The sequence below is a fragment of the Cryptomeria japonica genome, chromosome 2 (assembly GCF_030272615.1).
Source record: "Cryptomeria japonica chromosome 2, Sugi_1.0, whole genome shotgun sequence".
NCBI lineage: Eukaryota > Viridiplantae > Streptophyta > Pinopsida > Cupressales > Cupressaceae > Cryptomeria > Cryptomeria japonica.
The window spans coordinates 142,609,884-142,625,758 of NC_081406.1; the positions used below are offsets into that span (position 1 = coordinate 142,609,884).

The window sequence follows — 15,875 nt, forward strand, 5'->3', positions numbered from 1 at the left end:
ACCACCATCTTTGTGCACTTAACCAGAATCATTATTCTATCTAAATTATATGAGAATATAACAAAATAAATCATCCCAAGAAAATATACACAACAAGAGTTTGATATGCTTCGTTTTCCTACTATTGCATGGTCATTTTACCTCCTTTTGGTAAAAAACTTGATTGTTGTAGCATTGTTTTGTGTTTTTGAGTTGATTTTTTCTATAATTTTGGGCCCCTTAAAAGCACTTTTAATTGCACACAATAATAATTTATACCCGGACATGATTTGAACTATCTAAATAAAAATAAAAATTATGAGAAATTATGCTTAATCATACAAAGGAACAAATATCTAATTAAAAATATGAATGAGACAAAAATAACATATAAAAAATGTCTATAAAAATCACATCATTATGTATTCTTTGAAAGAAAACTAGTTGATTTTAGCAACATAATGAAGTGTGTATAACCACTATGTACATAGAAATTTAGTAAACTAGACTCGTTATTATAGATCCAATATATCAAAGGACATATGTGAGTCCACCAACACAACAAAAGAACAAAGCCTACACGCATAGCTGCCCAATGAGGATTTGAACCTTGGTGGCAGTTTTACCAAGCAAGTGTTTTAACCCTTGCATTACATGTGTCCCCCTAATCAAAGGACATTTTTCTTAATACTCCATATATTTAATCTAATTAAAAAGTTATATAGGTACCGGTTCAGTCATGGCTTTGGTGATAAGTTTTTTTGTCTCAATGTCTGAGACACTAATTCCATCTCTTTCTTTGTAGAGAAGTTGGATACCTTTTGATAATGCATATTTATGATATTTTCTGATTATTGGAACATTATCAGGTTTCAAATATTCCCAATTTAGTTCCTTGATTTTTTCATCAATTAAGAAATTGAGATACTCCAATGCATCCTCCTCTATAGATCTAGGATTGTCTTTCAAATAACACGCTATGCTCGATGCTAGTTCTCCATGATCTACCTCAGCCTTCAAAAATACCATTACACTTTTATAAAATTTCAAATTAAATGCCTTTAAACCAATTTAATTGATTATATGCATGGAAAAACATGATATCTTGAAAGTTGAATTGACTAAATTTATAACATACCTTGAAAGTCTTTGTGTCACCTCTTAATCTAAGGGTTAAGCATAGAAGATCATTGAACTTTGAAGGGTAATCAATTTCTTTTATAATATCATCATCAATGGGCACATCCAATGATAGTAGTGGTTGTAAGGTCACAACACGATACCCAAAGCTTACTTTTCCATTCTCTAAATATTCCTCCAAAGATGGTATATACCCCGTAGCAATCCAAGTTGCTTCCACCATGAAAGAATCTATGCAAATTTCCCACTATACACAAACAATATTCCAAGTTAATTTGTTAATACTTGAATTTATAAATAAATTACTATGAAAATTCTACATAAAATAAGTCTCTGAACGAAATTAAATCAAATATTTATATAACTCTAAAAAATGTAAAAATCAAATCATTTCATAATGTTAAGGAAAACCAAAATATATTTTGATAGGCCATGCATATGTACTAATTTATTTTTATTGTAAACCAGATTATGTTATATACAGGTAAAATTCTATAGTTAATATATGATACATATATAATACCATACTTTTTTACATGAAAATGTAAGATTAGGACCACACACACACAAACACACATATATATGTATGTAATATACATACATACATACATACATGCATATATACATACTTATATACATACATATATGTGTGTGTGTGTGTATGTATGTATGTATGCATGCATGTATGTATGTATGTATGCATGTATACATTTATATATGTATATATATACATATATATATGTGTGTGTGTGTATACACACACATATGTATGTATGTATGTATGTATGTATGTATGTATGTATGTATGTATGTATGTATGTATGTATGTATGTATATATATGTGTGTTTATATATACACACACATACACACACATATACATGTATGTAATATATGCACACACATACACACACATATGTATGTATGTAATATATGTGTTTATATATACCAAACACACACAAACACACATATATATGTATGTAATATACATACATACATACATGCATACATACATACATATATGTGTGTGTGTGTGTATGTATGTATGTATGTATGCATGCATGTATGTATGTATGTATGTATACATATACATGTATACATTTATATATGTATATATATACATATATGTGTGTGTGTGTATACACACACATATGTATATATGTAGGTATGTATGTATGTATGTATGTATGTATGTATATATATGTGTTTATATATATACACACATACACACACATATATGTATATATATGTATATGTATATCTACATATATACACATACACATACACATACACATACACATACACATACATGTACACGTACACATACACGTACACGTACACGTACACGTACATGTACATGCACACGCACACACACACACACACACACACACGTACACATACACATACACATACACATACACATACACATACACATACACATACACATACACATACACATACACATACACATACATACGCACACACCCACACACACACACACACACACATACTAAAAGAGTAAGTATTAATAATAGTATGAAAAAATCCCTCCTACTTAGTATATGATGTTAGCTATAATGATATTTTAATAACTCGATATAAATAAATAAAAATTAAACAATTAATATATATTTTTATTATCAATTATAGTTAACAAGTATAAGAAAGGATAATAAAAACCCACTCTTTGCATAGAAGGAAATAAGAGATCAATACATCAAGAAAACTGCAAAACATATGCTTTATATATAATTATGTTGTAACTTATTTCCTTTTTAAATAAAACAAGTGCATTTTAAATTATTTCACCTTTGTATTATGGTTCATACTTTTAATGAATTATAAATGAGATGTTAGTAATGAAGATGTATTTAAGATTAAATGTTTTGGTGAAATGAATATATTAGTTGAATTAAATTTCTTGTTTTTACACTCTATACTAATATAATAAAAATTGCACATATGAAAAATTAAGTATTTATATAAACATACAACTTTACGCGCATAGTTAAGTTTGTCTCTTTCTTGTGTTTTTTCAGCCTCTTGAGCCATGCTTCTCACACCCTCATCAAAGGCCTTGAATGCCACTTTCATAAATTCCGGAAGTGCTTCCATGAATGCTAAATCCCACCTTCATAAAGCATAAGACAATCTATTATCACAATATCTACCTATCAATATATTAATATATTAAAATGCTTATTGTCTACTAATGTCTAGAGAAATATGTTTTGAAAAGTACATAAGAAATATGGAAAGATAAAACAATTTACATTTCTTCTTACTATAAAATATGATATATGTTATCATTAATCTATTAGTTGTTTATATGGACAACATGGTCCCTATATAAATAACTAGATTTGTAGCATGCACATGAGTGATTTCTTCCTTTAACTCACACCAATTACCAATATAAGTTGTACATACCTCTTAATGGCTTGTGTGAAGAGTTTAAGTTCATCCAAAGTTCCGTAAGTGTCATAAATATCATCTAAACAAGTGAGAAATGTACACATCTTTGCAAACCCAATTCTAAAAGTAGAATATTTTGGATCGATACACACTCCAGCTGCCGAAAAGTAAAATTCCACATGGCGATGATGAGCAAACTCTAGTTTATCTAGACCACACTCTTTCCACCATCTAGAATGCACACACACTACTAAATCAACATGATTTTCTAATCATTCAACTATAATGTATATTGTAAATGACTAAGGCACCAAACTAAAAGGACATCTTTCATAACATGAATTTTTTATCTTGAGACAATTTGGAGCTCTCATTGTTGAATTGATTGGATCATATTGAAGTCCAACTTTACTAGTTCTAGAAGTTTTGAGTTATAAATACTACAACAATTCCAAATTTACGATGTTAGAATATTTTAGATATGTTTAAGAAAAATTAATACATCCAAGTTTACGTTGTATTAAAATAAAAAATCAACTGTGTAAATTAAAATTTCCAGAGGTTTTAAATTAGTAGATCATGAGTATGTTATAAGGAAATGGAATTACTTGTTTGTGGTCTTGGCATCTCCATATATGTCAATATAAGTCCTTGCTTCCAACCTAGGCACATTGGTGTGCCAACCATACTCTAGATTGTATTTTATCTGTTGCATCACATAAATTAGAATCTTAGTTGATAAATGGATTGATAAGATTAATATGAAAAAATATTAATGATTACATGGATACTGTAGTCACACAAATCTGTCCAGCTTAATTAAATAAATATTCGCTATTTATTTGATTAAAAATCCACTAGCCATCAATTAATTAAATTAATATTTAATTAATTCATCCCCAAACATTCTTCTATTTATTAAATAAATTATTCAATTTATTTTAATTAATTCATTAAATCAAATTCACAATCAATTAAATAAATAAAATCTATTTATTTAATTAAATCCCCTTTTTCTCTTTTAAATAAATTAAATAAAACATTTATTTAAATCATTATCCCCCCCCCACTTGCATTTTCCTACAAATGCAACTTGCACACATTTATTGAAATAAATGAATTTTTATTTTAATAAAATCCTATTTTCCCTCACCCACCAAATCCACTTGCAAAACCTAATCCCCTTCTAGATTCTTCTAACCCCCTTCCTAATTAGCCTAATCCATCCCCTAATTATTGTCACATTCCTAAGCAAAATGGAGTCACTTCTCAAAGACTCCAAAGTCTTTCAAAAGCATTTAATGCTTTGTGTGTTCAACAAATTAACCCTCAAAGTCTTCAAAGACCACTAAAGGCTCTTACATGACCATTTATGGCTCTTACATAACCATTTATGGTTATTTCAAACTTGTCCCCCCAAACATTTATTGTTTTGACCATATTCATCCATTTCACATTTGCACAAGAGTTTATCCATTGGATAAAAGCTTTATTCTTTGAATAAAGATTTTATTCATTCAACCAACCTTGACTCTAAAATCCCAAGGTCATATCAGGCATTTAATGCTTATTCCCTCTCCTCTCAACCTATCTCACATTGACACTTGTCATCCTGGGATTGGGTTGAAAGCCCTCACATGGATTTGAAATCATTCAATCCTGACCCTTGTTGAGATTGCTCAATCTCAACCATCCATTGCTCCATTTTTCCTATAAATAGAGCCCATTTCTTCATAATCCAGATCCTGAAAACTTGTATGCATCTAAGTTATAGACATTTTTAGAGAGCATTTTTAGCATAATCATCTAATATCTTGTTATTTTGGTTAAAATACATCAGTTTAGCATCAATAGCATAGCATTAGCTTTTTATTTCACATTCAAAGCTCAATACTACAATCTCAATCCTCCATAAGCATCCATAGTGCAAAAAGCTGCTGAGAGCTACACTATTTTGGAACTTGGAGAGGAGAGGAACAAGGGAGAAAGGAACCAAAACCATGCTAAGAGGCATTTGGAGATGCCTCATTATCTGTGCTTCTTTAGTTAGATATATTAGCATGTTTTTAGTATCTCTCTTGATATGCCTTTTTAGATTAGTTTTTGATTGACTAACACTAACTATCTAACGGTTTTGTGTCTTTTTGTGTTGTTGATCATTTACTAACCTTGTGCCATTTAGGAGGGCGTCATTTGGTGAACCCGACGTGAATCGAACACCCAAAAATACCATTTTTTTTGCAAACTAACATGTTTGATTGTTGAAATTGCCACACAGGTTGCGCTTCGGCGCTATTGAACACACTCGAGCGCTACCGACAGTTTCCATTTTAGTGCTATTGTCACTACAATAGCGCTATTGTTAAACTTTCCATGCTGTTGTATTTGTTTTGGCACTTTTGCTATTTTTTTGGCGCTATTAAAACTCTTTAAGCGCTTTTGCCTCTCGGGCTTTATCCTTCTTCCAATGCTTCTGTGTGAAATAGCGCTTCTGTTTAAACGCAGACTAGCGCTATTGCAACAAAATGTTGTAAAACTCATCTTGTAACCGAAAAATTGAAAATCTTAGGCTTGTGGAAGCCCCCCCTTGGACATAGATTTTACTAGCTATTTATTGTTTTTGCAGGTTTAAAAAAACTCATCACTAAAATCACAAATTTTCCTTTGGTGCTCTTAAAACACTTTAAAACAAACATTTACTTCCATAGCAAGTTAGGATTCATCTTCATTTTGGTGCTTAAAATCAACACACAAATTTGCTTTTATTGCATCAAACTTAAAAATCACAAGCCACACTTCAATTTTTGAGCAAATAAAAAGAACAATCAACTTGTCTCAATTTTGCAAAACAAATTTTACTTCAAGCAAACGTGTATTTCATTAAATTGACCAGGATTTTCGAAATCTAGATTACAAAACACATTGCCTTTGAAGTTAAAACGAACACCATGGCTGTTGGAGCAACATCTCCAAATAGTTAGATCACATTTGCAAATACTAGATTAAAAAGAACAAGTGTTTTACGTGTTTGGCATGCTTGTGCAAATAGTCAGTCGAGTGGTCCTACCTCTAACACACACTATCCTCTCCCTTGGCTCTCGTGGTCCTAGGTGCAAGAGAAAAGTGTTAGTAACGCTCAAAATTTTTATCTTTTTAAGAGAGGCCTGCCAAGGGATCGATACTCTTGGGAACGACCTCGAGCGGTAAATCCTTCGAGCCACTATAGAAATCAGGTGAGAGCGAAAGCTATAGCCTTGGGTATAGCTGTTCCTACAGTGTAACTGGTCGAAAGGACAAAAGGGCCCCACCACCAGTTACAAGGCTCTTAAGTGAGTCACTGCAGAATGAACTTATGTCCAAAAACATCGAACATGACTAAACACCTTTAAGTAGTAGCCCACCCGGTCTATTGATTGAGAATATTTGCGATATAATTTAGTGCAAGAGCATAGATGGTTTTGCTCCCAAGATACTCACCATACATATTTCCTTAGTAGAAACATAGCTTTTTGAAAAGTCACTTGTGGCTTGATAAAAGTGGTGACTCCCCCATCATAGGGATCATCTATTTTTTATGCTCGTGCAAGACTTAGTATATCACATCCTTACCTGCCACGGCGGGATTCATAAGGTATGTAGTACCAAAGTCGAAGAAATATCAAGATGTGGGCTAAATTTATCACAACTGGCCATTTGACCTTAGGGATAAAAAGTGTTTGAAGGGTGTTCATTTTAAAGACCAAGTGCAAATTGAGCTGACTTCAGGCTTTGGAAATACACCTTAAAATACATCTAAAGGAAGGGTCATATAAAAGTCCAAGGATTGGGTTGATCTAGACCCATACTCATTTGTGCCTTTTAGGTAACATTCTTGTGTTTGTGTGCTTGCTTTGTTTTCTTGTCAAAGAAAAATCAAAAAATCACTTCCCAAAAACAAATTATTCATCCAACCAAACATCTGTCAAAACAACCAAAAACATCAAAAATGAGGTACAAACAACAAAGAGTCAAATTTTATGACCATTCTTCACATCTTGTGAAAGAAGAAGTGTCATCAGAATATCAACTTGAAAAGAAGACCATTAAGCTCAAAGGCTTTGATCAAAAAGAGGAAATTCTTCTATATCAATCGACAAATCTTTGTCTCTCATAGAGTCTTTCTACATCGCATGCGTCTATACCTTCAAAGCAAAGAAAATGAATTTGATTCCGAATCATTGAACCATAGAGCTTTTATGCAATATAGAGCTCTGAGTTATCACAAAAATCAAGGAGGAAATATTAATCCCAATTTCTTCCCAAACATCTGCATCACCTACAACACAGCTCAAGAAATACCTCCAACACCTGAAAGGGAAGATGTAGAGTTTGTCCCATTTGAGACACAGAGTTTTTATTGAAGTTGAAAATATTTTCATCCATCATCTCACTCATACATCATTTCATCATCAATCCGTCCCAACTCTCAGAACATTAAGAGGTTATTGTTCCAAGTTCTCTTTTAGATATTGCTTGAAATCAAACACTTCACATCACTTTTTAGATTGTTTCTACATCTAGGATAAGCTCATCCTAAGAGACACATCTATGCAGGTTAAAACTAGTTCATGAGTGAATCCTCTCATTACTAGGTAGTTAAATCTGTAACACATCTCAGATTTCTCTACACCTTATCACATCAAATCTTCTCAAACAAACAAGCAATTAAAAAAAAAGGAATTTCGGTAACATCTACCTTAAAAGTGCTAGAGATCCACGTGCAACACAATTCACCAACCATCAATCTCTCATTTCAACAAAAACTCATCATCATTTTCACACAACTTCAACAAAGACTCATAAAGCAAAAATGGCTCAAACCCGATCACAGTAGAGGCAACGAGAAATAGAAAGGGAAGAAGAAGAAGAGGAAAATCTCAATGAATTTCAAGAAGCACTTGGAGGAAATGCAGATGATGAAAACCCAAGTACTCCCACTCCTACAACAATAGAAAGGGCTCAGCATAACCCTCTCTTTAACAGATTGTTTGACGAAATACTCAGGAGCAATGCGGATGCTCACTTTTTAAGACTTGCTCAAGAAGGAGCCAAACTCCCCTCTGACTTTGATCTTGCCCAATTAAGACAAGCATCAGAAAGACAAAGTCGCCATGAAGAGGAAAGAGGTAGAGATCCCATCAGATATAACATTCCTCGAGGTAACCCACCACCTCCTCCTCCTCCAAATGAAATGGAGATGTTGCGGCAACAAGTCGAGACTCTCGCCCAACAGCTTCATAGTGGTGTCAAGATTAACCAATTCTCACTCAATGACATCTGTCCCTATCCTTTTGATAGGAATCTTTACATGCCACCCTTTCCAAGAGGATTCGAAACACCCAAATTTGAAAAATATAGAGGAAAGGGGGATCCCCGCGATCATGTCTGAGAATTTCATTCCGCTTGTCTTGAAGTGGCATATGAAGACACCTACCTAATGCGCTTTTTTCCCCAAAGCTTGGGAGGAACAACCACATCATGGTTTTCCCGACTACTAGGAGGCATTAGAACATTTGAGGAACTCATCTAGAAGTTCCTAGCTCATTACTCTCATAACATTGAATGCGACATCACCATGGCTGATCTGTGCAACACCAAACAAAAACCAGGTGAACAATTCTCAGTATTCCTGCAACGATGGCGTCAAATGTCTAGCAGGCGTTCTCTTTAGTTACCTGAATGAAAACTAGTGGAAATATTCATTTCCAACTTAAACAAAGAAATGGAATTTCACCTGGATGTCAAAGACACAGACTCTTTTAATGATTTGATCACCAAGGGTTTAAAATGTGAACGGGCACTCATCAAGAAAGGACTCATCAAAATCTTTAATGAACCAAAAGATGGTCCTCACCCACACTTCAATAGCGATAAACCAAGCTTCTGGAATAAAAATAAGAATATCATCAACGATGGGGTGGTGGATTCCCGGACTATCCAAAATGCACAACCTGTGGTTCGGTTTGCAGGACAAAATCCTCCACCTTAGAATAACACAAATGTTCCTTCCAATCAAGGTCATATCACATCTCACAATGAACCAAGACCTTGTCAGCAAAAATAGAAATGCACATACACTCCCTTAGGGGAACCCATTGAAACAATGTTGCGACAACTCCTCTCTCAAAATTTGGTCACTCTACCTAAGCTATCAAACTATGAGCCTCAGGTCAAACCAGCATGGTGGAGAGATACTGAACACTGTGAATTCCATCAAGGAAGAGGGCACAAGACAAGTAATTGTCACCGATTGAAAGATCTCATTCAGGATCTTATTGATCGAGGAGAAATTGAAATTGAATGACATAACCCAAAAACAACCAATAATGATCATCTGATGTTCAAAAATCCACTTCCATCACAAGATCAAAGGGATCCTTCCACTTCCAGGCGAGGCAATGATACCACTGATTATACGCAGGCTACGTATAATTATACTGTAAATCATCTGTATGATGCCAATGAACAAGTTGCAACCATAACCTTCAAAAATCCCAACTCAAATTGCAATGTTGTTACGCGTTGCGGCAAAGTTACCATCAAGGCAGCTCCACAAGGCACCACCTCCATCCCAAAGCAGTACAATCTTGTGGAACAATTAGACAAAACCCCTGCGCTTATATCCATTTGAGAGCTTTTGCGTCTATCACCCTCTCATAAAACTATCTTGGATCAAGCACTCCAAGAGGCGTCAGTCCCTGCAAATCTGAATACGAACCAATTTCAAGCCATGGTTGGAAGTCTAAAGTCATCACCTTGTCTCACTTTTTCTGAAAGTGACAACTCTTCCTTCCAACAACTGCATAACGCCTCACTCCACATTGAAGGATTTATTAACCAGCATAGGATCAAGCGAGTCTTGATCGATAATGGAGCAGGCCTAAATATTTGTACACTGCAGTTGGTCACAACATTGGGATATGCGGTAGAATCAGTGGATCCTCGTCAGAAGATCACAATCAAATCCTATGACGATGCGGAGCGTTCATCCAAAGGAGCCGTGGTACTACCAATCCGAGTGGGCCCCGTGGTAAAGCATATCATTTGTCAGGTTCTAGACCATCCTCTGCCATACAATCTATTGTTAGGAAGACCTTGGATACATGCCATGCAAGCCGTTCCATCTACCTACCATCAATGTATCAAATTCCCACATAATGGTGTAGAGATCACAATTCTGGGTGATGCAAATCCCTTTGCATATTGCCATAATATCAACCATCAACCAGAGATTACCATTCCTAATAATAGAGAAGCCATTTCTTCCACATCATATATAAGTCTTGCCTCTCTTGCCCGTTCAAACACCACTATACCCAAGCAAGAAAAGCTTAAGATGAAGATCACAGAGGAAGGTCCTGGGGAATACAACTTGAGTCAACTCTTTTGTGTGGGACAAATGCCCACTTCTCCTAGAACGCATTGTAAACTATAGCAGATACTCCAGCAACCACTAAACATACTAGCATGTGCTTTGATGCCTTTCGTTCTTGGAAAGAGTCAAGAGGAAGAAACACAAGATGAGGACCTAGCGGAATGGATCTATAAGGATCCCATCACCACTAACATACCGCGAGTTATACTTCCTATGGATCAGTATGGCAAAGGCCTCCTCATTATGCAAAGAATGGGGTATGATGGTCAGAGTGCTTTGGGATATTGCAAACAAGGACGACATGAACCTCTACTACCAGAATTCAAGCCCAAAGGAAATACAGGCCTAGGCTTTGCAAAAGAGATCTTTCCTAAACTCAAGTTCAAAGGAAAACCCAGCAAACCCTTTTGTCAGCCTACTGCCAAAAGGCCACCTTTCATTATCAAAGCGGCATCAAGCACTATCCCAACTGCCCCACTGAGGCTCACAACCCCAACACAACTATCTCCAATACCACTCATCCCATCAAACGAACTCGTCATCCCATTAGCTGCACCATTAGTAGCAACAACTGTATCAGAACCCGCAACAACATCTATGGCACCAGCAGTTCCAGCAGAAACCACTGAGTCAATACTACCAATACTTCCCGTATCAGCTTCTTTAATCTCCATCAACCGCCCTGCAGCACCGATCATTACAAAGGTACATCAACCAATCACACCTGCAGTATTTAACTCAAAGGACATCCCAGTATGGTATAGCAATCGGATGCTGGAAAGTGATTCAGAGACCGACTCACATGAATGGGAATTTGATTTGGTATAGCTTAATACTTTAGATGAGGAAGACACATCACCACCTCCACCATGCAAAGACATCCCTATTTACGGAGAAGCATAGATAAAGACCACTTGGGTTCCTGAACTGGAAACATCTTCCACAGACCCTACGTCTCATCCTATGCCTGATTCTGATAGGGAGAGTACCATCAATGACCTTCACCATAACGTCTTAACCCTCACTGATACCTCTAACAAACTTAACCTAGTCGATGAAGTAATGCCCATTGTCCACCCTGAACTCATTGAATGGAACCAACCAAATCCCCCATGTCTTGACTTCTTCCAAAACGATGAGGCTATCATTGACTTTTTGGAATTAAGGGATAACCTACCAAGCGGGGATCACAAAGCTGGATTCACCATTGAACTTAATAGCGCAGCATACTTCGGGGCGGATGCCAAACCTTTCAGCTGCAAAAATATAACAATAAAACATGGATCTTCCAGTGAAAACCACACTGTGGCACTGTTTGATCTGACAAAAGTAAAAAGAAAGAGCGTATCCAACGGTGAAAACCTCTCTAAGGCGCCTGAGGATGAAGGGTTTGACATTCTCCCCAATAGTACACAACAGGAACGATCAACAATTCTCATTGAGGAAACCAAAGAGTACAATGTGGGGACTCCTGAAAAATCCTCATATCATACATCTGGCATCTCTTCTCACCCCAGAGGAACAGCCTAAATTTATAGAGTTCTTCCAGAAGTGTCAGATCAACTTTGCATGGTCATATGTAGACATGCCTGGGCTTGATCCTAATTTAGTCATGCATCACCTCACCGTAGCAGAAGGAGCCAAACCTGTCAAGCAGAAGCTTCGTAAAATGCATCCTCAGATTGCAGTGCTAGTCAAAACAGAACTCAAGAAACTCCTAGACGTTGGTTTCATTAGACCAATTGATTACACAGAGTGGATCTCCAATATTGTGCCTATCGGAAAACCAAAAGGGGGCATCCGCATTTGTACTGACTTCAGAGATCTGAATAAGGCATGTCCTAAGGATGACTTCCCCCTTCCAAATATTGACATCATAGTGGATCTAATAGGAGGACATGCCATGCTTTCACTCATGGATGGCTTTTCAGGATACAATCAAATAAAGATCGCACCAGAAGATCAGCATAAGACAACCTTCACCTATCCATGGGGCACATATTGCTGGAATGTAATGCCTTTCAGTCTCAAGAATGCAGGAGCAACCTATCAGAGAGAAATGACCACCATCTTCCATGACATGATGCATACCATGATGGAAGATTATGTGGATGACTTACTAGCAAAATCACTCACCAGAGAAGGACATCTCCACATCTTAGATAAAATCTTTGATAGACTGGAACAATACCATGTTCGACTCAACCCAAAGAAATGTGTCTTTGGAGTAACCTCCGGGAAACTTCTAGGATACATTGTCTCAAGCAAAGGTATTGAGGTCGACCCAGCAAAGGTAAAAGCAATCATGGATATGCCACCACCAAAGAATATCAGTCAGCTAAAGACATTACAAGGGCGACTTCAATCCATCCGAAGATTCATTGTACAATTGGCTGATAAGTGTCACCCATTCACACATCTACTACACAAGAACATCCGCTTTCAGTGGGATGCCCGATGCCAACAAGCATTTCAGACGCTTAAAGACTATCTAATGAATCCACCATTGCTAATGCCACCCGATCCAAGTAGACCGTTGTTACTTTATATCTCAGCAACAAGTACAACATTGGGTGTACTATTGGCACAACATAATGCAGAAGGCAAAGAGTGTGTTGTATACTACATCTCTCGCACACTGGTGGGCTATGAACTCAATTACACACCTATTGAGTGAGCTTTCCTAGCAGTAATCCTGGCAGCTACTAAATTGAGGCACTATCTGTTAACACATAAGGTACAACTCATTGCAAAAATTGATCCACTCAAGTATTTACTCAGCAAAGCAACATTGACAGGTCACTTGGCCAAATGGGTGATGATTCTAAGTGAATTTGACATTGAGTATGTGGACCGAAAGGCTATCAAAGGTCAAGTTATTGCAGATCAATTGGCCGATGCACCCCTCACAGGCGATCATCCTCTTATTTCCAATTTTCTAGATGAAGAGATATTCATGATCACAATAGCACATCCATGGAAACTATATTTTGATGGGTCATACACTAGGCATGGCTCGGGGGTAGGCATTCTATTTATCACACCCCAAGGTGATAGCATCCCGAAGTCTTACAAGCTCACATTCCCATGCACAAACAACATAGCAGAATATGAGGCCTTGATCATAGGACTCAGGCTAGCTGTACAATGGAAATTACAAGAACTGCAAGTATATGGCAACTCAGAACTGGTCATTCGACAAGCAACCGATGAATATCAGACTAAAGATGATAAACTCATGCCATATAAGCAAATGGTGGACAGTCTAAAGACATCATTTGCTACTATCACTTTTGAGCATATACCAAGAGATCAGAATCTAGCTACTGACGCTATGGCTACCATCACATCTCTCCTAGATCTTCCACAAAATTCAACACGCTATGAGTTCTTGGTCGAATAGCTTTGGATTCCCGCTTATGATATCCTTGAGTCCGAGATGATATGTCGTCTTGTCGGTTCTGAATCCCCATGGTACGGTGAGTTCTACACCTATCTTCGCGATCACACCCTTCCTCCCAACCAATCGAATAACCAACGTAAAACCTTCATTCGTCAAACTGCTCGATATACCATTATTGCCGAAACCCTATACCGACACGGTCTTGATGGTACTCTCCTTCGATGTCTGGAACAAGATGAGATAACAAAGGCTTTGGAAGAGGTACATGAAGGAATTTGTGGAACCCATGCAAGTGGTCCATCACTAGCCAAGAAACTCCTGTGCAATGGATACTATTGGCCATCTATGGAAAAGGATTCCTACTACTTTGTTAGGAAGTGCAAGAAATGCCAAGTTCATGGCGACCTAATACATGCACCCACCCAGGAACTACAACCAATCATGACACCATGGCCTTTCTGTCAATGGGGCCTTGACCTTGTGGGTAAAATCCATCCATCTTCATCCAATGGCCATAAATTCATTATTACCGCCACCGAATATTTCACAAAGTGGATCGAAGCTATTCCACTTACCCAAGTCACCGGCAAGCAGATCGCCTCATTCATCCTCAACTACATCATCTGCTGGTATGGTGTACCCATGTCCATCGTCACAAATAACGGTCTTCCTTTCAAAAATCAGGATGTCCGTGAACTTTGTGAGAAGTTTCATATCCAACACCGCTTTTCCACCCCCTATTACCCACAAGGCAATGGTCAGGCCGAAGCATCAAATAAGAACATATTAAGAATCCTTAAGAAGACAGTCAATGATGCCAACCGTGATTGGCATGTTCAACTAAATCCAGCACTATGGGCATATCGAACTAGCATTCGAACCCCTACAGGTGCAACTCCTTATTCATTGGTCTATGGTGCAGAAGCTATCTTGCCTATTGAGGTCGAGATACAATCATTACGGGTTTCCTTGCATAATCTGATAGATGACGAAGCATATAGAGTGTCCCGTCTTCAGGACTTAGAGTTACTTGATGAAAAGAGACAAGCTGCATAAAACCATCTCAAAGCCTATCAGTAGCGCATGAGCAGAAGCTACAATCACCGAGTTAGACCTCGTACATTTGAAGTAGGTGATCTTGTTCTATGAGAGAATCCTCGCAATCAACCAAACAGAGAACATCAGGGCAAGTTTGAATCAAACTGGTTGGGTCCATATGTTGTCACTACTGTATTTGGGTCTGGGGCATATCTGTTGGCTACATCAGAAGGAGAACCACTTGCAGATCCAATCAATAGCATGCACCTCAAATGGTTTTATACCTAAGGTGTACAGAGCATTAGGCTCCCCTGCATACTAGAAAATACCAAAAACATTCAGAGAAATGTCCTGAAGAAATACAAAAACATTCAAAAAAGTAAAGAAAAATCATGCATCCAAACGGTGAACAACCACCCCGGTGGCACCTTGGGTAAGTATGATGGTGAAAACCTAGCAAACAGGCGCCACTCATAAAGGCTCTAACT

At 36.9% G+C, this 15,875-nt stretch overlaps 1 pseudogene; it reads right to left on the reverse strand.

The window, feature by feature from the left end:
• Positions 1-696: 696 nt before the first annotated feature.
• LOC131053989 (alpha pinene synthase, chloroplastic-like) overlaps positions 697-15,875 on the reverse strand; it is a 32,337-nt pseudogene continuing 17,158 nt past the window's right edge.